At 48.0% G+C, this 22,776-nt stretch overlaps 8 non-coding genes and 2 pseudogenes across 8 annotated transcripts; all 10 read right to left on the bottom strand.

Moving 5' to 3' along the window:
- Positions 1-504: 504 nt before the first annotated feature.
- On the bottom strand, positions 505-695 carry LOC130322414 (U2 spliceosomal RNA). The gene has a single exon (XR_008867930.1). It is a non-coding gene; the product is annotated as a U2 spliceosomal RNA (small nuclear RNA).
- A 2,083-nt stretch (positions 696-2,778) lies between these two features.
- Positions 2,779-2,969, bottom strand: LOC130322413 (U2 spliceosomal RNA). Its single transcript, XR_008867929.1, has one exon. It is a non-coding gene; the product is annotated as a U2 spliceosomal RNA (small nuclear RNA).
- Positions 2,970-5,056: 2,087 nt separating this feature from the next.
- Positions 5,057-5,247, bottom strand: LOC130322412 (U2 spliceosomal RNA). The gene has a single exon (XR_008867928.1). It is a non-coding gene; the product is annotated as a U2 spliceosomal RNA (small nuclear RNA).
- A 2,092-nt stretch (positions 5,248-7,339) lies between these two features.
- LOC130322411 (U2 spliceosomal RNA) lies at positions 7,340-7,530 on the bottom strand. The gene has a single exon (XR_008867927.1). It is a non-coding gene; the product is annotated as a U2 spliceosomal RNA (small nuclear RNA).
- Positions 7,531-9,618: 2,088 nt separating this feature from the next.
- On the bottom strand, positions 9,619-9,809 carry LOC130322410 (U2 spliceosomal RNA). Its single transcript, XR_008867926.1, has one exon. It is a non-coding gene; the product is annotated as a U2 spliceosomal RNA (small nuclear RNA).
- A 2,087-nt stretch (positions 9,810-11,896) lies between these two features.
- Positions 11,897-12,109, bottom strand: LOC130322423 (U2 spliceosomal RNA; annotated as a pseudogene).
- A 655-nt stretch (positions 12,110-12,764) lies between these two features.
- LOC130322424 (U2 spliceosomal RNA) lies at positions 12,765-12,924 on the bottom strand (annotated as a pseudogene).
- A 2,095-nt stretch (positions 12,925-15,019) lies between these two features.
- On the bottom strand, positions 15,020-15,210 carry LOC130322408 (U2 spliceosomal RNA). Its single transcript, XR_008867925.1, has one exon. It is a non-coding gene; the product is annotated as a U2 spliceosomal RNA (small nuclear RNA).
- Positions 15,211-20,066: 4,856 nt separating this feature from the next.
- On the bottom strand, positions 20,067-20,257 carry LOC130322427 (U2 spliceosomal RNA). The gene has a single exon (XR_008867940.1). It is a non-coding gene; the product is annotated as a U2 spliceosomal RNA (small nuclear RNA).
- A 2,078-nt stretch (positions 20,258-22,335) lies between these two features.
- Positions 22,336-22,526, bottom strand: LOC130322426 (U2 spliceosomal RNA). Its single transcript, XR_008867939.1, has one exon. It is a non-coding gene; the product is annotated as a U2 spliceosomal RNA (small nuclear RNA).
- Between the last annotated feature and the right edge of the window lie 250 nt (positions 22,527-22,776).

Here is a 22,776-nt window from a genome sequence, read left to right as displayed (position 1 = left end):
TGTACAGCAATGACACACCTGTGTGAACAGCCAGGAGACCCCCCCCCCCCATGTTATGTTACATAGTTACATAGTTAGTACGGTCGAAAAAAGACATATGTCCATCAAGTTCAACCAGGGAATTAAGGGGTAGGGGTGTGCCGCGATATTGGGGAAGGGATGAGATTTTATATTTCTTCATAAGCATTAATCTTATTTTGTCAATTAGGAACATTCAGCACCCACCCGCTATCAAGGCAGCTGCCTATCATGTCATGCCCTACCTGCACAGGTGTGCTGGCTACTCAAATGATCCAATTAAGGAGGCCATTTAGTCAGCAGCAGCAGAAGTCCTGTGCCTGGACGCTCCAACAGCGGCCAGACACAAGCAGAAGCAGAAGCAGCAGCAGCACCACCTTTTGTTTTTTGGCTGCAGCAGCAGCAAGGCCCACAGGGCTGGCTAGCTGGCTAGCCAGCAAGCAGGTAGCAATGAAAGTAGGAATCTTTCTTTTTAACCCTGTAAGGGGGTGGTGCACTGTACCCGAAGATACTGCCATATCGGGTCAATGCATAGGGCGACGGAAGCAAGCTTCGAAATCGGCCCCCGTTCTCAAAAATCCATTTAATATATGGTCCCCAGATAGGGGACGTATCAGATATTAAACTGATAAGAACAGATACTACACTTGATCTTAGCCAAAAGGCCGAGAAGCGATAACCGTGAAAGGGGCGGGCCCAACAAGGTCCCCTTCATGGGCACTATCACTGCTTGCTGTCAGGGAGGCTGCCAGACAATTTTCCATGCACACTCTGGGCTGGGGGGCAGTCAACCACCAGTACACACAGCAGAACCTAAACCCATACCATTATTGCTAAGCAGCAAGACAGGGGCCCATTGCACTCCCACGGGGCCTTTTTAAATGCAATCCATAACCCGGATTTGCCAGGAACCCTTCTTACTCCTCCTACTTGCATGTGACACTGGGCTTAGGATCTGCATAGGAAACACACACACAAGCACACACCTACCTTTGTTGCCTGCAGATGCCTCCTTGGCTGTCCCCAAACGGTATCAAACCAACACCCACGGGAAGCTGTAAGCATAGAGGACATGCCTGCACCCCATTGGACTTACCTGTGTGGGTTAAACCCGGGTTATTTGACAACCTATGGCGGTGATGGTTCTGCTCAGGCAGAGCAGTGCTGATGCTCCTCATAAAGCTGTCGCTGCTGTGAAGGTTCTAGGTGACATCACAAATCCCTATGGTTACATACACAACAAAGCTGGGTTGTTGTTGTTTACACTCTGCAAGGCCTGTGGAAGTGAGTGACATCATAGCACTGTAGTTCTGAGGGTTCTAGATGGATGCAACAATCTCCTGTTGCTTCTATGAAGGCCATAATAGACGACATCACCAAACAGCTCCATAGTCACATACACAGCAAAGGAGAGATGTTGTTTACACCTAGTGATGTCAGTGGTATTGAGTGACATCACAGCACAGTGCTAAGGCTCCTGGGCCTGGACACAGCAGCGGCTGCAATATCTCAACGGAGAATACGTTTATATATATGTGTGTGTGTGCGCGTATATATATATATATATATATATATATATATATATATATATATTTCTCCGCCGAAATCACTTTTAAACCCATTTCCACCTTTTTTTCCCTTCTCTTCCTCTTACTTTTTTTTCACGTTTTTTTACGTTTTTCTCCTTTTCGCCTCTTTTCTGGGCGTATTATTCTTCTTTTTCTTCTTTTTTTTCGTCTAATGCATACCCCATCAGTGCAGCAATGCTTATTCAATACCGCCAGCAGATGGAGACACTGGGGGATAATTTTCTAAGGATTTATACTGATTTTTCCTGTCTGAATTTGTCGCACAGAAAGTTGCAGGCCAAATATGTGTGACATTTCTGCGACTTTAGCTTCTAGAGCATTTTTACAACATTATACATAGGTGCTGAATACATAAAAAGCGACTGTTCAGCGACAGACAAGTCGCATCGGCTGAAAGTAGGCCAGAATGTCAGTCCATGTTGGAGCAGGTTTAGATACAGTCTAAAGCATAGATCTCAAAGTCTGTGCACAGAATTTAGCAAGGGCCTCGCACCTTCTGATGCATCAGGTAGGTGCACAATAGCATAGCCTAACCCTCTGTACTTTGGTCTATATTGATGCGGGACATAGACAGCCAGCTGATGACCAATCCATTAGTGCAATGGATGGCTGGAAGCATTTGTCTTTGCCTTTGCAATACCACAGAAGCAATGCATGGTCAATGTACAGCAATGACACACCTGTGTGAACAGCCAGGAGACCCCCCCCCCCATGTTATGTTACATAGTTACATAGTTAGTACGGTCGAAAAAAGACATATGTCCATCAAGTTCAACCAGGGAATTAAGGGGTAGGGGTGTGGCGCGATATTGGGGAAGGGATGAGATTTTATATTTCTTCATAAGCATTAATCTTATTTTGTCAATTAGGAACATTCAGCACCCACCCGCTATCAAGGCAGCTGCCTATCATGTCATGCCCTACCTGCACAGGTGTGCTGGCTACTCAAATGATCCAATTAAGGAGGCCATTTAGTCAGCAGCAGCAGAAGTCCTGTGCCTGGACGCTCCAACAGCGGCCAGACACAAGCAGAAGCAGAAGCAGCAGCAGCACCACCTTTTGTTTTTTGGCTGCAGCAGCAGCAGCAGCAAGGCCCACAGGGCTGGCTAGCTGGCTAGCCAGCAAGCAGGTAGCAATGAAAGTAGGAATCTTTCTTTTTAACCCTGTAAGGGGGTGGTGCACTGTACCCGAAGATACTGCCATATCGGGTCAATGCATAGGGCGACGGAAGCAAGCTTCGAAATCGGCCCCCGTTCTCAAAAATCCATTTAATATATGGTCCCCAGATAGGGGACGTATCAGATATTAAACTGATAAGAACAGATACTACACTTGATCTTAGCCAAAAGGCCGAGAAGCGATAACCGTGAAAGGGGCGGGCCCAACAAGGTCCCCTTCATGGGCACTATCACTGCTTGCTGTCAGGGAGGCTTCCAGACAATTTTCCATGCACACTCTGGGCTGGGGGGCAGTCAACCACCAGTACACACAGCAGAACCTAAACCCATACCATTATTGCTAAGCAGCAAGACAGGGGCCCATTGCACTCCCACGGGGCCTTTTTAAATGCAATCCATAACCCGGATTTGCCAGGAACCCTTCTTACTCCTCCTACTTGCATGTGACACTGGGCTTAGGATCTGCATAGGAAACACACACACAAGCACACACCTACCTTTGTTGCCTGCAGATGCCTCCTTGGCTGTCCCCAAACGGTATCAAACCAACACCCACGGGAAGCTGTAAGCATAGAGGACATGCCTGCACCCCATTGGACTTACCTGTGTGGGTTAAACCCGGGTTATTTGACAACCTATGGCGGTGATGGTTCTGCTCAGGCAGAGCAGTGCTGATGCTCCTCATAAAGCTGTCGCTGCTGTGAAGGTTCTAGGTGACATCACAAATCCCTATGGTTACATACACAACAAAGCTGGGTTGTTGTTGTTTACACTCTGCAAGGCCTGTGGAAGTGAGTGACATCATAGCACTGTAGTTCTGAGGGTTCTAGATGGATGCAACAATCTCCTGTTGCTTCTATGAAGGCCATAATAGACGACATCACCAAACAGCTCCATAGTCACATACACAGCAAAGGAGAGATGTTGTTTACACCTAGTGATGTCAGTGGTATTGAGTGACATCACAGCACAGTGCTAAGGCTCCTGGGCCTGGACACAGCAGCGGCTGCAATATCTCAACGGAGAATACGTTTATATATATGTGTGTGTGTGCGCGTATATATATATATATATATATATATATATATATATATATATATTTCTCCGCCGAAATCACTTTTAAACCCATTTCCACCTTTTTTTCCCTTCTCTTCCTCTTACTTTTTTTTCACGTTTTTTTACGTTTTTCTCCTTTTCGCCTCTTTTCTGGGCGTATTATTCTTCTTTTTCTTCTTTTTTTTCGTCTAATGCATACCCCATCAGTGCAGCAATGCTTATTCAATACCGCCAGCAGATGGAGACACTGGGGGATAATTTTCTAAGGATTTATACTGATTTTTCCTGTCTGAATTTGTCGCACAGAAAGTTGCAGGCCAAATATGTGTGACATTTCTGCGACTTTAGCTTCTAGAGCATTTTTACAACATTATACATAGGTGCTGAATACATAAAAAGCGACTGTTCAGCGACAGACAAGTCGCATCGGCTGAAAGTAGGCCAGAATGTCAGTCCATGTTGGAGCAGGTTTAGATACAGTCTAAAGCATAGATCTCAAAGTCTGTGCACAGAATTTAGCAAGGGCCTCGCACCTTCTGATGCATCAGGTAGGTGCACAATAGCATAGCCTAACCCTCTGTACTTTGGTCTATATTGATGCGGGACATAGACAGTCAGCTGATGACCAATCCATTAGTGCAATGGATGGCTGGAAGCATTTGTCTTTGCCTTTGCAATACCACAGAAGCAATGCATGGTCAATGTACAGCAATGACACACCTGTGTGAACAGCCAGGAGACCCCCCCCCCCCCCCATGTTATGTTACATAGTTACATAGTTAGTACGGTCGAAAAAAGACATATGTCCATCAAGTTCAACCAGGGAATTAAGGGGTAGGGGTGTGGCGCGATATTGGGGAAGGGATGAGATTTTATATTTCTTCATAAGCATTAATCTTATTTTGTCAATTAGGAACATTCAGCACCCACCCGCTATCAAGGCAGCTGCCTATCATGTCATGCCCTACCTGCACAGGTGTGCTGGCTACTCAAATGATCCAATTAAGGAGGCCATTTAGTCAGCAGCAGCAGAAGTCCTGTGCCTGGACGCTCCAACAGCGGCCAGACACAAGCAGAAGCAGAAGCAGCAGCAGCACCACCTTTTGTTTTTTGGCTGCAGCAGCAGCAGCAGCAAGGCCCACAGGGCTGGCTAGCTGGCTAGCCAGCAAGCAGGTAGCAATGAAAGTAGGAATCTTTCTTTTTAACCCTGTAAGGGGGTGGTGCACTGTACCCGAAGATACTGCCATATCGGGTCAATGCATAGGGCGACGGAAGCAAGCTTCGAAATCGGCCCCCGTTCTCAAAAATCCATTTAATATATGGTCCCCAGATAGGGGACGTATCAGATATTAAACTGATAAGAACAGATACTACACTTGATCTTAGCCAAAAGGCCGAGAAGCGATAACCGTGAAAGGGGCGGGCCCAACAAGGTCCCCTTCATGGGCACTATCACTGCTTGCTGTCAGGGAGGCTGCCAGACAATTTTCCATGCACACTCTGGGCTGGGGGGCAGTCAACCACCAGTACACACAGCAGAACCTAAACCCATACCATTATTGCTAAGCAGCAAGACAGGGGCCCGGCCCATTGCACTCCACGGGGCCTTTTTAAATGCAATCCATAACCCGGATTTGCCAGGAACCCTTCTTACTCCTCCTACTTGCATGTGACACTGGGCTTAGGATCTGCATAGGAAACACACACACAAGCACACACCTACCTTTGTTGCCTGCAGATGCCTCCTTGGCTGTCCCCAAACGGTATCAAACCAACACCCACGGGAAGCTGTAAGCATAGAGGACATGCCTGCACCCCATTGGACTTACCTGTGTGGGTTAAACCCGGGTTATTTGACAACCTATGGCGGTGATGGTTCTGCTCAGGCAGAGCAGTGCTGATGCTCCTCATAAAGCTGTCGCTGCTGTGAAGGTTCTAGGTGACATCACAAATCCCTATGGTTACATACACAACAAAGCTGGGTTGTTGTTGTTTACACTCTGCAAGGCCTGTGGAAGTGAGTGACATCATAGCACTGTAGTTCTGAGGGTTCTAGATGGATGCAACAATCTCCTGTTGCTTCTATGAAGGCCATAATAGACGACATCACCAAACAGCTCCATAGTCACATACACAGCAAAGGAGAGATGTTGTTTACACCTAGTGATGTCAGTGGTATTGAGTGACATCACAGCACAGTGCTAAGGCTCCTGGGCCTGGACACAGCAGCGGCTGCAATATCTCAACGGAGAATACGTTTATATATATGTGTGTGTGTGCGCGTATATATATATATATATATATATATATATATATATATATATATATATTTCTCCGCCGAAATCACTTTTAAACCCATTTCCACCTTTTTTTCCTTCTCTTCCTCTTACTTTTTTTTCACGTTTTTTTAAGTTTTTCTCCTTTTCGCCTCTTTTCTGGGCGTATTATTCTTCTTTTTCTTCTTTTTTTTCGTCTAATGCATACCCCATCAGTGCAGCAATGCTTATTCAATACCGCCAGCAGATGGAGACACTGGGGGATAATTTTCTAAGGATTTATACTGATTTTTCCTGTCTGAATTTGTCGCACAGAAAGTTGCAGGCCAAATATGTGTGACATTTCTGCGACTTTAGCTTCTAGAGCATTTTTACAACATTATACATAGGTGCTGAATACATAAAAAGCGACTGTTCAGCGACAGACAAGTCGCATCGGCTGAAAGTAGGCCAGAATGTCAGTCCATGTTGGAGCAGGTTTAGATACAGTCTAAAGCATAGATCTCAAAGTCTGTGCACAGAATTTAGCAAGGGCCTCGCACCTTCTGATGCATCAGGTAGGTGCACAATAGCATAGCCTAACCCTCTGTACTTTGGTCTATATTGATGCGGGACATAGACAGCCAGCTGATGACCAATCCATTAGTGCAATGGATGGCTGGAAGCATTTGTCTTTGCCTTTGCAATACCACAGAAGCAATGCATGGTCAATGTACAGCAATGACACACCTGTGTGAACAGCCAGGAGACCCCCCCCCCCCCATGTTATGTTACATAGTTACATAGTTAGTACGGTCGAAAAAAGACATATGTCCATCAAGTTCAACCAGGGAATTAAGGGGTAGGGGTGTGGCGCGATATTGGGGAAGGGATGAGATTTTATATTTCTTCATAAGCATTAATCTTATTTTGTCAATTAGGAACATTCAGCACCCACCCGCTATCAAGGCAGCTGCCTATCATGTCATGCCCTACCTGCACAGGTGTGCTGGCTACTCAAATGATCCAATTAAGGAGGCCATTTAGTCAGCAGCAGCAGAAGTCCTGTGCCTGGACGCTCCAACAGCGGCCAGACACAAGCAGAAGCAGAAGCAGCAGCAGCACCACCTTTTGTTTTTTGGCTGCAGCAGCAGCAGCAGCAAGGCCCACAGGGCTGGCTAGCTGGCTAGCCAGCAAGCAGGTAGCAATGAAAGTAGGAATCTTTCTTTTTAACCCTGTAAGGGGGTGGTGCACTGTACCCGAAGATACTGCCATATCGGGTCAATGCATAGGGCGACGGAAGCAAGCTTCGAAATCGGCCCCCGTTCTCAAAAATCCATTTAATATATGGTCCCCAGATAGGGGACGTATCAGATATTAAACTGATAAGAACAGATACTACACTTGATCTTAGCCAAAAGGCCGAGAAGCGATAACCGTGAAAGGGGCGGGCCCAACAAGGTCCCCTTCATGGGCACTATCACTGCTTGCTGTCAGGGAGGCTGCCAGACAATTTTCCATGCACACTCTGGGCTGGGGGGCAGTCAACCACCAGTACACACAGCAGAACCTAAACCCATACCATTATTGCTAAGCAGCAAGACAGGGGCCCATTGCACTCCCACGGGGCCTTTTTAAATGCAATCCATAACCCGGATTTGCCAGGAACCCTTCTTACTCCTCCTACTTGCATGTGACACTGGGCTTAGGATCTGCATAGGAAACACACACACAAGCACACACCTACCTTTGTTGCCTGCAGATGCCTCCTTGGCTGTCCCCAAACGGTATCAAACCAACACCCACGGGAAGCTGTAAGCATAGAGGACATGCCTGCACCCCATTGGACTTACCTGTGTGGGTTAAACCCGGGTTATTTGACAACCTATGGCGGTGATGGTTCTGCTCAGGCAGAGCAGTGCTGATGCTCCTCATAAAGCTGTCGCTGCTGTGAAGGTTCTAGGTGACATCACAAATCCCTATGGTTACATACACAACAAAGCTGGGTTGTTGTTGTTTACACTCTGCAAGGCCTGTGGAAGTGAGTGACATCATAGCACTGTAGTTCTGAGGGTTCTAGATGGATGCAACAATCTCCTGTTGCTTCTATGAAGGCCATAATAGACGACATCACCAAACAGCTCCATAGTCACATACACAGCAAAGGAGAGATGTTGTTTACACCTAGTGATGTCAGTGGTATTGAGTGACATCACAGCACAGTGCTAAGGCTCCTGGGCCTGGACACAGCAGCGGCTGCAATATCTCAACGGAGAATACGTTTATATATATGTGTGTGTGTGCGCGTATATATATATATATATATATATATATATATATATATATATATATTTCTCCGCCGAAATCACTTTTAAACCCATTTCCACCTTTTTTTCCCTTCTCTTCCTCTTACTTTTTTTTCACGTTTTTTTACGTTTTTCTCCTTTTCGCCTCTTTTCTGGGCGTATTATTCTTCTTTTTCTTCTTTTTTTTCGTCTAATGCATACCCCATCAGTGCAGCAATGCTTATTCAATACCGCCAGCAGATGGAGACACTGGGGGATAATTTTCTAAGGATTTATACTGATTTTTCCTGTCTGAATTTGTCGCACAGAAAGTTGCAGGCCAAATATGTGTGACATTTCTGCGACTTTAGCTTCTAGAGCATTTTTACAACATTATACATAGGTGCTGAATACATAAAAAGCGACTGTTCAGCGACAGACAAGTCGCATCGGCTGAAAGTAGGCCAGAATGTCAGTCCATGTTGGAGCAGGTTTAGATACAGTCTAAAGCATAGATCTCAAAGTCTGTGCACAGAATTTAGCAAGGGCCTCGCACCTTCTGATGCATCAGGTAGGTGCACAATAGCATAGCCTAACCCTCTGTACTTTGGTCTATATTGATGCGGGACATAGACAGCCAGCTGATGACCAATCCATTAGTGCAATGGATGGCTGGAAGCATTTGTCTTTGCCTTTGCAATACCACAGAAGCAATGCATGGTCAATGTACAGCAATGACACACCTGTGTGAACAGCCAGGAGACCCCCCCCCCCCCCATGTTATGTTACATAGTTACATAGTTAGTACGGTCGAAAAAAGACATATGTCCATCAAGTTCAACCAGGGAATTAAGGGGTAGGGGTGTGGCGCGATATTGGGGAAGGGATGAGATTTTATATTTCTTCATAAGCATTAATCTTATTTTGTCAATTAGGAACATTCAGCACCCACCCGCTATCAAGGCAGCTGCCTATCATGTCATGCCCTACCTGCACAGGTGTGCTGGCTACTCAAATGATCCAATTAAGGAGGCCATTTAGTCAGCAGCAGCAGAAGTCCTGTGCCTGGACGCTCCAACAGCGGCCAGACACAAGCAGAAGCAGAAGCAGCAGCAGCACCACCTTTTGTTTTTTGGCTGCAGCAGCAGCAGCAGCAAGGCCCACAGGGCTGGCTAGCTGGCTAGCCAGCAAGCAGGTAGCAATGAAAGTAGGAATCTTTCTTTTTAACCCTGTAAGGGGGTGGTGCACTGTACCCGAAGATACTGCCATATCGGGTCAATGCATAGGGCGACGGAAGCAAGCTTCGAAATCGGCCCCCGTTCTCAAAAATCCATTTAATATATGGTCCCCAGATAGGGGACGTATCAGATATTAAACTGATAAGAACAGATACTACACTTGATCTTAGCCAAAAGGCCGAGAAGCGATAACCGTGAAAGGGGCGGGCCCAACAAGGTCCCCTTCATGGGCACTATCACTGCTTGCTGTCAGGGAGGCTGCCAGACAATTTTCCATGCACACTCTGGGCTGGGGGGCAGTCAACCACCAGTACACACAGCAGAACCTAAACCCATACCATTATTGCTAAGCAGCAAGACAGGGGCCCATTGCACTCCCACGGGGCCTTTTTAAATGCAATCCATAACCCGGATTTGCCAGGAACCCTTCTTACTCCTCCTACTTGCATGTGACACTGGGCTTAGGATCTGCATAGGAAACACACACACAAGCACACACCTACCTTTGTTGCCTGCAGATGCCTCCTTGGCTGTCCCCAAACGGTATCAAACCAACACCCACGGGAAGCTGTAAGCATAGAGGACATGCCTGCACCCCATTGGACTTACCTGTGTGGGTTAAACCCGGGTTATTTGACAACCTATGGCGGTGATGGTTCTGCTCAGGCAGAGCAGTGCTGATGCTCCTCATAAAGCTGTCGCTGCTGTGAAGGTTCTAGGTGACATCACAAATCCCTATGGTTACATACACAACAAAGCTGGGTTGTTGTTGTTTACACTCTGCAAGGCCTGTGGAAGTGAGTGACATCATAGCACTGTAGTTCTGAGGGTTCTAGATGGATGCAACAATCTCCTGTTGCTTCTATGAAGGCCATAATAGACGACATCACCAAACAGCTCCATAGTCACATACACAGCAAAGGAGAGATGTTGTTTACACCTAGTGATGTCAGTGGTATTGAGTGACATCACAGCACAGTGCTAAGGCTCCTGGGCCTGGACACAGCAGCGGCTGCAATATCTCAACGGAGAATACGTTTATATATATGTGTGTGTGTGCGCGTATATATATATATATATATATATATATATATATATATATATATTTCTCCGCCGAAATCACTTTTAAACCCATTTCCACCTTTTTTTCCCTTCTCTTCCTCTTACTTTTTTTTCACGTTTTTTTACGTTTTTCTCCTTTTCGCCTCTTTTCTGGGCGTATTATTCTTCTTTTTCTTCTTTTTTTTCGTCTAATGCATACCCCATCAGTGCAGCAATGCTTATTCAATACCGCCAGCAGATGGAGACACTGGGGGATAATTTTCTAAGGATTTATACTGATTTTTCCTGTCTGAATTTGTCGCACAGAAAGTTGCAGGCCAAATATGTGTGACATTTCTGCGACTTTAGCTTCTAGAGCATTTTTACAACATTATACATAGGTGCTGAATACATAAAAAGCGACTGTTCAGCGACAGACAAGTCGCATCGGCTGAAAGTAGGCCAGAATGTCAGTCCATGTTGGAGCAGGTTTAGATACAGTCTAAAGCATAGATCTCAAAGTCTGTGCACAGAATTTAGCAAGGGCCTCGCACCTTCTGATGCATCAGGTAGGTGCACAATAGCATAGCCTAACCCTCTGTACTTTGGTCTATATTGATGCGGGACATAGACAGCCAGCTGATGACCAATCCATTAGTGCAATGGATGGCTGGAAGCATTTGTCTTTGCCTTTGCAATACCACAGAAGCAATGCATGGTCAATGTACAGCAATGACACACCTGTGTGAACAGCCAGGAGACCCCCCCCCCCCCCCATGTTATGTTACATAGTTACATAGTTAGTACGGTCGAAAAAAGACATATGTCCATCAAGTTCAACCAGGGAATTAAGGGGTAGGGGTGTGGCGCGATATTGGGGAAGGGATGAGATTTTATATTTCTTCATAAGCATTAATCTTATTTTGTCAATTAGGAACATTCAGCACCCACCCGCTATCAAGGCAGCTGCCTATCATGTCATGCCCTACCTGCACAGGTGTGCTGGCTACTCAAATGATCCAATTAAGGAGGCCATTTAGTCAGCAGCAGCAGAAGTCCTGTGCCTGGACGCTCCAACAGCGGCCAGACACAAGCAGAAGCAGAAGCAGCAGCAGCACCACCTTTTGTTTTTTGGCTGCAGCAGCAGCAGCAGCAAGGCCCACAGGGCTGGCTAGCTGGCTAGCCAGCAAGCAGGTAGCAATGAAAGTAGGAATCTTTCTTTTTAACCCTGTAAGGGGGTGGTGCACTGTACCCGAAGATACTGCCATATCGGGTCAATGCATAGGGCGACGGAAGCAAGCTTCGAAATCGGCCCCCGTTCTCAAAAATCCATTTAATATATGGTCCCCAGATAGGGGACGTATCAGATATTAAACTGATAAGAACAGATTTTTTTTTTTTTTTAGCCGAGGAACGTGCTTTCGATTCACCCAAAGTGCAAGAAAAAGTGCAAACGTGTTACACTAAAAAAACGTGCACAAAGGATGCGGTCTATCGCAAGCCCTTCTCCGATAGGAGAGAGGCCCCCCAACAAACCTTACCCTTCGCCTCCGGACCAAAAGGTACCTGCGAGGTTCCAGGTTCGATGTCCCTTTTCGCCGAAGCTACTAGGGGACCACAAATGCTCCCGGCATCCCCCTTGGCGCTAGCCAAGGTATCTGCCCGCAGAGCCGATTACGGTAGGTACCCTGCCAAAGCAGGAGTACCCGGGGTGTTTGCAGGGAGGTGCGGAACCTAATGGCCACACACACCTCCCCTAGACCGCCAGGAGGGACACCCAGAAGGGCTACCGCATCCTGACAAATCCTGTGAACACACAACACGCAAAAAGTGACACAGTGAGACAAAAAAGAAATAAATAAGTGAATGTGTGCAGATATACTGCCCGGACATCCGGCCGGATCTATAAAAATTTCTCTGATCCTAGCCAGAAGGCCGGGAATCAAGAGGTGAGTGCCACAAGGTGAAGAGATTATGGTGCCCGTGCTTCAACCCAGTGAGTCTATTCTCCCAGTGAGTTTCGGCACCTCGGGGTCACCACTCCCCGAGGCACAAAAGTACCTCGGCTCTAGACCCTCTCAGCCTCATGGCGAGACCCGGAGGGAACAGGTCACATCGGGGCAGCCGTCGAGCTGATTCCTCAGAACCAGCCCCGGAAAGCCCTGGTACACCTGCATCCTCCATGCAGCACCCATCCCCACCAGCATGAAAACTGATAAGAACAGATACTACACTTGATCTTAGCCAAAAGGCCGAGAAGCGATAACCGTGAAAGGGGCGGGCCCAACAAGGTCCCCTTCATGGGCACTATCACTGCTTGCTGTCAGGGAGGCTGCCAGACAATTTTCCATGCACACTCTGGGCTGGGGGGCAGTCAACCACCAGTACACACAGCAGAACCTAAACCCATACCATTATTGCTAAGCAGCAAGACAGGGGCCCATTGCACTCCCACGGGGCCTTTTTAAATGCAATCCATAACCCGGATTTGCCAGGAACCCTTCTTACTCCTCCTACTTGCATGTGACACTGGGCTTAGGATCTGCATAGGAAACACACACACAAGCACACACCTACCTTTGTTGCCTGCAGATGCCTCCTTGGCTGTCCCCAAACGGTATCAAACCAACACCCACGGGAAGCTGTAAGCATAGAGGACATGCCTGCACCCCATTGGACTTACCTGTGTGGGTTAAACCCGGGTTATTTGACAACCTATGGCGGTGATGGTTCTGCTCAGGCAGAGCAGTGCTGATGCTCCTCATAAAGCTGTCGCTGCTGTGAAGGTTCTAGGTGACATCACAAATCCCTATGGTTACATACACAACAAAGCTGGGTTGTTGTTGTTTACACTCTGCAAGGCCTGTGGAAGTGAGTGACATCATAGCACTGTAGTTCTGAGGGTTCTAGATGGATGCAACAATCTCCTGTTGCTTCTATGAAGGCCATAATAGACGACATCACCAAACAGCTCCATAGTCACATACACAGCAAAGGAGAGATGTTGTTTACACCTAGTGATGTCAGTGGTATTGAGTGACATCACAGCACAGTGCTAAGGCTCCTGGGCCTGGACACAGCAGCGGCTGCAATATCTCAACGGAGAATACGTTTATATATATGTGTGTGTGTGCGCGTATATATATATATATATATATATATATATATATATATATATATATATATATATATTCTCCGCCGAAATCACTTTTAAACCCATTTCCACCTTTTTTTCCCTTCTCTTCCTCTTACTTTTTTTTCACGTTTTTTTTACGTTTTTCTCCTTTTCGCCTCTTTTCTGGGCGTATTATTCTTCTTTTTCTTCTTTTTTTTCGTCTAATGCATACCCCATCAGTGCAGCAATGCTTATTCAATACCGCCAGCAGATGGAGACACTGGGGGATAATTTTCTAAGGATTTATACTGATTTTTCCTGTCTGAATTTGTCGCACAGAAAGTTGCAGGCCAAATATGTGTGACATTTCTGCGACTTTAGCTTCTAGAGCATTTTTACAACATTATACATAGGTGCTGAATACATAAAAAGCGACTGTTCAGCGACAGACAAGTCGCATCGGCTGAAAGTAGGCCAGAATGTCAGTCCATGTTGGAGCAGGTTTAGATACAGTCTAAAGCATAGATCTCAAAGTCTGTGCACAGAATTTAGCAAGGGCCTCGCACCTTCTGATGCATCAGGTAGGTGCACAATAGCATAGCCTAACCCTCTGTACTTTGGTCTATATTGATGCGGGACATAGACAGCCAGCTGATGACCAATCCATTAGTGCAATGGATGGCTGGAAGCATTTGTCTTTGCCTTTGCAATACCACAGAAGCAATGCATGGTCAATGTACAGCAATGACACACCTGTGTGAACAGCCAGGAGACCCCCCCCCCCATGTTATGTTACATAGTTACATAGTTAGTACGGTCGAAAAAAGACATATGTCCATCAAGTTCAACCAGGGAATTAAGGGGTAGGGGTGTGGCGCGATATTGGGGAAGGGATGAGATTTTATATTTCTTCATAAGCATTAATCTTATTTTGTCAATTAGGAACATTCAGCACCCACCCGCTATCAAGGCAGCTGCCTATCATGTCATGCCCTACCTGCACAGGTGTGCTGGCTACTCAAATGATCCAATTAAGGAGGCCATTTAGTCAGCAGCAGCAGAAGTCCTGTGCCTGGACGCTCCAACAGCGGCCAGACACAAGCAGAAGCAGAAGCAGCAGCAGCACCACCTTTTGTTTTTTGGCTGCAGCAGCAGCAGCAGCAAGGCCCACAGGGCTGGCTAGCTGGCTAGCCAGCAAGCAGGTAGCAATGAAAGTAGGAATCTTTCTTTTTAACCCTGTAAGGGGGTGGTGCACTGTACCCGAAGATACTGCCATATCGGGTCAATGCATAGGGCGACGGAAGCAAGCTTCGAAATCGGCCCCCGTTCTCAAAAATCCATTTAATATATGGTCCCCAGATAGGGGACGTATCAGATATTAAACTGATAAGAACAGATACTACACTTGATCTTAGCCAAAAGGCCGAGAAGCGATAACCGTGAAAGGGGCGGGCCCAACAAGGTCCCCTTCATGGGCACTATCACTGCTTGCTGTCAGGGAGGCTGCCAGACAATTTTCCATGCACACTCTGGGCTGGGGGGCAGTCAACCACCAGTACACACAGCAGAACCTAAACCCATACCATTATTGCTAAGCAGCAAGACAGGGGCCCATTGCACTCCCACGGGGCCTTTTTAAATGCAATCCATAACCCGGATTTGCCAGGAACCCTTCTTACTCCTCCTACTTGCATGTGACACTGGGCTTAGGATCTGCATAGGAAACACACACACAAGCACACACCTACCTTTGTTGCCTGCAGATGCCTCCTTGGCTGTCCCCAAACGGTATCAAACCAACACCCACGGGAAGCTGTAAGCATAGAGGACATGCCTGCACCCCATTGGACTTACCTGTGTGGGTTAAACCCGGGTTATTTGACAACCTATGGCGGTGATGGTTCTGCTCAGGCAGAGCAGTGCTGATGCTCCTCATAAAGCTGTCGCTGCTGTGAAGGTTCTAGGTGACATCACAAATCCCTATGGTTACATACACAACAAAGCTGGGTTGTTGTTGTTTACACTCTGCAAGGCCTGTGGAAGTGAGTGACATCATAGCACTGTAGTTCTGAGGGTTCTAGATGGATGCAACAATCTCCTGTTGCTTCTATGAAGGCCATAATAGACGACATCACCAAACAGCTCCATAGTCACATACACAGCAAAGGAGAGATGTTGTTTACACCTAGTGATGTCAGTGGTATTGAGTGACATCACAGCACAGTGCTAAGGCTCCTGGGCCTGGACACAGCAGCGGCTGCAATATCTCAACGGAGAATACGTTTATATATATGTGTGTGTGTGCGCGTATATATATATATATATATATATATATATATATATATATATATATATTTCTCCGCCGAAATCACTTTTAAACCCATTTCCACCTTTTTTTCCCTTCTCTTCCTCTTACTTTTTTTTCACGTTTTTTTACGTTTTTCTCCTTTTCGCCTCTTTTCTGGGCGTATTATTCTTCTTTTTCTTCTTTTTTTTCGTCTAATGCATACCCCATCAGTGCAGCAATGCTTATTCAATACCGCCAGCAGATGGAGACACTGGGGGATAATTTTCTAAGGATTTATACTGATTTTTCCTGTCTGAATTTGTCACACAGAAAGTTGCAGGCCAAATATGTGTGACATTTCTGCGACTTTAGCTTCTAGAGCATTTTTACAACATTATACATAGGTGCTGAATACATAAAAAGCGACTGTTCAGCGACAGACAAGTCGCATCGGCTGAAAGTAGGCCAGAATGTCAGTCCATGTTGGAGCAGGTTTAGATACAGTCTAAAGCATAGATCTCAAAGTCTGTGCACAGAATTTAGCAAGGGCCTCGCACCTTCTGATGCATCAGGTAGGTGCACAATAGCATAGCCTAACCCTCTGTACTTTGGTCTATATTGATGCGGGACATAGACAGCCAGCTGATGACCAATCCATTAGTGCAATGGATGGCTGGAAGCATTTGTCTTTGCCTTTGCAATACCACAGAAGCAATGCATGGTCAATGTACAGCAATGACACACCTGTGTGAACAGCCAGGAGACCCCCCCCCCCATGTTATGTTACATAGTTACATAGTTAGTACGGTCGAAAAAAGACATATGTCCATCAAGTTCAACCAGGGAATTAAGGGGTAGGGGTGTGGCGCGATATTGGGGAAGGGATGAGATTTTATATTTCTTCATAAGCATTAATGTCACGATGCCGGCTGGCAGGTAGTGGATCCTCTGTGTCAGAGAGGGATGGCGAGGACCGCGCTAGTGGACCGGTTCTAAGCCACTACAGGTTTTCACCAGAGCCCGCCGCAAAGCGGGATGGTCTTGCTGCGGCGGTAGTGACCAGGTCGTATCCACTAGCAACGGCTCACCTCTCTGACTGCTGAAGATAGGCGAGGTACAAGGGAGTAGGCAGAAGCAAAGTCGGACGTAGCAGAAGGTCGGGGGCAGGCGGCAAGGTTCGTAGTCAGGGGCAACGGCAGGAGGTCTGGAACACGGGCTAGGAACAAACAAGGGAACGCTTTCACTAGGCACAAGTGCAACAAGATCCGGCGAGGGAGTGCAGGGGAAATGAGGTGATATAGGGAAGTGCACAGGTGATAACACTAATTAAGCTAATTGGGAAGATTGGGCCAGGCACCAACATTGGTGCACTGGCCCTTTAAATCGCAGAGACCCGGCGCGCGCGCGCCCTAGGGAGCGGGGCCGCGCGCGCCGGGACAGGACCGACGGAGAGCGAGTCAGGTACGGGGACCGGGGTGCGCATCGCGAGCGGGCGCCACCCGCATCGCGAATCGCATCCCGGCTGGAGGCGGTACCGCAGCGCACCCGGTCAGTGGATCTGACCGGGGCGCTGCAGCAACGAGGATGAGGCGAGCGCTCCGGGGAGGAACGGGGACCCGGAGCGCTCGGCGTAACAGTACCCCCCCCCTTGGGTCTCCCCCTCTTCTTGGGGCCAAAGAACCTGAGGAAAAAAAAGTCAATTTTTCCGTGATGAGGTCCGATGCACATTAGGAGGGGTTCTGTGCGGAAACGCATGAGACAGTCCAATCTTTCATTGTTAATACAATAGATGTAGAGGGGTCTGGCGAGACTGGTCACAGGGACGTAGAACCTGTTGATAAGAGAGGCCAAAAATTTTTTTCCTGCAGATCCGGAATCCAAGAAGACCATAGTAGAGAAGGAGAAGGTAGAGGCAGATATCCGCACAGGCACAGTAAGGCGTGGAGAAGCAGAGTTGACATCAAGAACTGTGTCACCTTTGTGCGGAGTCAGCGTACGTCTTTCCAGGCGGGGAGGACGGATAGGACAATCCTTCCGGAAGTGTTCGGTACCGGCATAGTACAGGCAAAGATTCTCCATGCGGCGTCGTGTCCTCTCTTGAGGTGTCAAGCGAGACCGGTCAACTTGCATAGCCTCCGCGGCGGGAAGCACAGGAACGGATTGCAGAGGACCAGAGGAGAGAGGAGCCGGGGAGAAAAAACGCTTCGTGCGAACAAAGTCCATATCCAGGCGGAGCTCCAGACGCCATCCGGAAGAACGCATGTCAATGCGAGTGGCAAGATGAATGAGTTCATGTAGGTCAGCAGGAGTCTCTCGTGCGGCCAGAACATCTTTAATGTTGCTGGATAGGCCTTTTTTAAAGGTCGCGCAGAGAACCTCACTATTCCAGGACAACTCGTAAGCAAGAGCACGGAACTGAATGGCGTACTCGCCAACGGAAGAAACACCCTGGGCCAGGTTCAGCAGGGCAATCTCGGCTGAAGAAGCTCGGGCAGGTTCCTCAAAGACACTTCGAATTTCCGAGAAGAAGGAGTGTACAGAGGCAGTGACGGGGTCATTGCGGTCCCAGAGCGGTGCGGCCCATGACAGGGCTTTTCCAGACAGAAGGCAGAACACGAAAGCCACCTTAGACCTTTCAGTAGGAAACTGGTCCGACATCATCTCCAAGTGCTGGGAACATTGCGAAAGAAAGCCATGGCAATACTTAGAGTCCCCATTAAATTTGTCCGGCAAGGACAGGCGGAGGCTAGGAGTGGCCACTCGCTGCGGAGGAGGTGCAGGAGCTGGCGGAGGAGAAGATTGCTGGTGAAGTTGCGACTGAAGTTGGTGCGCAATGGTGGACATTTCCGACAGCTGGTGGGTTAGATGGGCGATCTGTCGGGATTGCTGGGCGATCACCGTGGTGATATCCGAGATATAAGGCAGAGGGACCTCAGCGGGATCCATGGCCGGATCTACTGTCACGATGCCGGCTGGCAGGTAGTGGATCCTCTGTGTCAGAGAGGGATGGCGAGGACCGCGCTAGTGGACCGGTTCTAAGCCACTACAGGTTTTCACCAGAGCCCGCCGCAAAGCGGGATGGTCTTGCTGCGGCGGTAGTGACCAGGTCGTATCCACTAGCAACGGCTCACCTCTCTGACTGCTGAAGATAGGCGAGGTACAAGGGAGTAGGCAGAAGCAAAGTCGGACGTAGCAGAAGGTCGGGGGCAGGCGGCAAGGTTCGTAGTCAGGGGCAACGGCAGGAGGTCTGGAACACGGGCTAGGAACAAACAAGGGAACGCTTTCACTAGGCACAAGTGCAACAAGATCCGGCGAGGGAGTGCAGGGGAAGTGAGGTGATATAGGGAAGTGCACAGGTGATAACACTAATTAAGCTAATTGGGAAGATTGGGCCAGGCACCAACATTGGTGCACTGGCCCTTTAAATCGCAGAGACCCGGCGCGCGCGCGCCCTAGGGAGCGGGGCCGCGCGCGCCGGGACAGGACCGACGGAGAGCGAGTCAGGTACGGGGACCGGGGTGCGCATCGCGAGCGGGCGCCACCCGCATCGCGAATCGCATCCCGGCTGGAGGCGGTACCGCAGCGCACCCGGTCAGTGGATCTGACCGGGGCGCTGCAGCAACGAGGATGAGGCGAGCGCTCCGGGGAGGAACGGGGACCCGGAGCGCTCGGCGTAACAATTAATCTTATTTTGTCAATTAGGAACATTCAGCACCCACCCGCTATCAAGGCAGCTGCCTATCATGTCATGCCCTACCTGCACAGGTGTGCTGGCTACTCAAATGATCCAATTAAGGAGGCCATTTAGTCAGCAGCAGCAGAAGTCCTGTGCCTGGACGCTCCAACAGCGGCCAGACACAAGCAGAAGCAGAAGCAGCAGCAGCACCACCTTTTGTTTTTTGGCTGCAGCAGCAGCAGCAGCAAGGCCCACAGGGCTGGCTAGCTGGCTAGCCAGCAAGCAGGTAGCAATGAAAGTAGGAATCTTTCTTTTTAACCCTGTAAGGGGGTGGTGCACTGTACCCGAAGATACTGCCATATCGGGTCAATGCATAGGGCGACGGAAGCAAGCTTCGAAATCGGCCCCCGTTCTCAAAAATCCATTTAATATATGGTCCCCAGATAGGGGACGTATCAGATATTAAACTGATAAGAACAGATACTACACTTGATCTTAGCCAAAAGGCCGAGAAGCGATAACCGTGAAAGGGGCGGGCCCAACAAGGTCCCCTTCATGGGCACTATCACTGCTTGCTGTCAGGGAGGCTGCCAGACAATTTTCCATGCACACTCTGGGCTGGGGGGCAGTCAACCACCAGTACACACAGCAGAACCTAAACCCATACCATTATTGCTAAGCAGCAAGACAGGGGCCCATTGCACTCCCACGGGGCCTTTTTAAATGCAATCCATAACCCGGATTTGCCAGGAACCCTTCTTACTCCTCCTACTTGCATGTGACACTGGGCTTAGGATCTGCATAGGAAACACACACACAAGCACACACCTACCTTTGTTGCCTGCAGATGCCTCCTTGGCTGTCCCCAAACGGTATCAAACCAACACCCACGGGAAGCTGTAAGCATAGAGGACATGCCTGCACCCCATTGGACTTACCTGTGTGGGTTAAACCCGGGTTATTTGACAACCTATGGCGGTGATGGTTCTGCTCAGGCAGAGCAGTGCTGATGCTCCTCATAAAGCTGTCGCTGCTGTGAAGGTTCTAGGTGACATCACAAATCCCTATGGTTACATACACAACAAAGCTGGGTTGTTGTTGTTTACACTCTGCAAGGCCTGTGGAAGTGAGTGACATCATAGCACTGTAGTTCTGAGGGTTCTAGATGGATGCAACAATCTCCTGTTGCTTCTATGAAGGCCATAATAGACGACATCACCAAACAGCTCCATAGTCACATACACAGCAAAGGAGAGATGTTGTTTACACCTAGTGATGTCAGTGGTATTGAGTGACATCACAGCACAGTGCTAAGGCTCCTGGGCCTGGACACAGCAGCGGCTGCAATATCTCAACGGAGAATACGTTTATATATATGTGTGTGTGTGCGCGTATATATATATATATATATATATATATATATATATATTTCTCCGCCGAAATCACTTTTAAACCCATTTCCACCTTTTTTTCCCTTCTCTTCCTCTTACTTTTTTTTCACGTTTTTTTACGTTTTTCTCCTTTTCGCCTCTTTTCTGGGCGTATTATTCTTCTTTTTCTTCTTTTTTTTCGTCTAATGCATACCCCATCAGTGCAGCAATGCTTATTCAATACCGCCAGCAGATGGAGACACTGGGGGATAATTTTCTAAGGATTTATACTGATTTTTCCTGTCTGAATTTGTCGCACAGAAAGTTGCAGGCCAAATATGTGTGACATTTCTGCGACTTTAGCTTCTAGAGCATTTTTACAACATTATACATAGGTGCTGAATACATAAAAAGCGACTGTTCAGCGACAGACAAGTCGCATCGGCTGAAAGTAGGCCAGAATGTCAGTCCATGTTGGAGCAGGTTTAGATACAGTCTAAAGCATAGATCTCAAAGTCTGTGCACAGAATTTAGCAAGGGCCTCGCACCTTCTGATGCATCAGGTAGGTGCACAATAGCATAGCCTAACCCTCTGTACTTTGGTCTATATTGATGCGGGACATAGACAGCCAGCTGATGACCAATCCATTAGTGCAATGGATGGCTGGAAGCATTTGTCTTTGCCTTTGCAATACCACAGAAGCAATGCATGGTCAATGTACAGCAATGACACACCTGTGTGAACAGCCAGGAGACCCCCCCCCCCCATGTTATGTTACATAGTTACATAGTTAGTACGGTCGAAAAAAGACATATGTCCATCAAGTTCAACCAGGGAATTAAGGGGTAGGGGTGTGGCGCGATATTGGGGAAGGGATGAGATTTTATATTTCTTCATAAGCATTAATCTTATTTTGTCAATTAGGAACATTCAGCACCCACCCGCTATCAAGGCAGCTGCCTATCATGTCATGCCCTACCTGCACAGGTGTGCTGGCTACTCAAATGATCCAATTAAGGAGGCCATTTAGTCAGCAGCAGCAGAAGTCCTGTGCCTGGACGCTCCAACAGCGGCCAGACACAAGCAGAAGCAGAAGCAGCAGCAGCACCACCTTTTGTTTTTTGGCTGCAGCAGCAGCAGCAGCAAGGCCCACAGGGCTGGCTAGCTGGCTAGCCAGCAAGCAGGTAGCAATGAAAGTAGGAATCTTTCTTTTTAACCCTGTAAGGGGGTGGTGCACTGTACCCGAAGATACTGCCATATCGGGTCAATGCATAGGGCGACGGAAGCAAGCTTCGAAATCGGCCCCCGTTCTCAAAAATCCATTTAATATATGGTCCCCAGATAGGGGACGTATCAGATATTAAACTGATAAGAACAGATACTACACTTGATCTTAGCCAAAAGGCCGAGAAGCGATAACCGTGAAAGGGGCGGGCCCAACAAGGTCCCCTTCATGGGCACTATCACTGCTTGCTGTCAGGGAGGCTGCCAGACAATTTTCCATGCACACTCTGGGCTGGGGGGCAGTCAACCACCAGTACACACAGCAGAACCTAAACCCATACCATTATTGCTAAGCAGCAAGACAGGGGCCCATTGCACTCCCACGGGGCCTTTTTAAATGCAATCCATAACCCGGATTTGCCAGGAACCCTTCTTACTCCTCC

Source organism: Hyla sarda, unplaced genomic scaffold (genome assembly GCF_029499605.1).
Source record: "Hyla sarda isolate aHylSar1 unplaced genomic scaffold, aHylSar1.hap1 scaffold_2333, whole genome shotgun sequence".
Taxonomy (NCBI): Eukaryota; Metazoa; Chordata; class Amphibia; order Anura; family Hylidae; genus Hyla; species Hyla sarda.
Note: the sequence above shows the minus strand (reverse complement) of the source record. Positions and strands in the feature narration are given on the sequence as shown.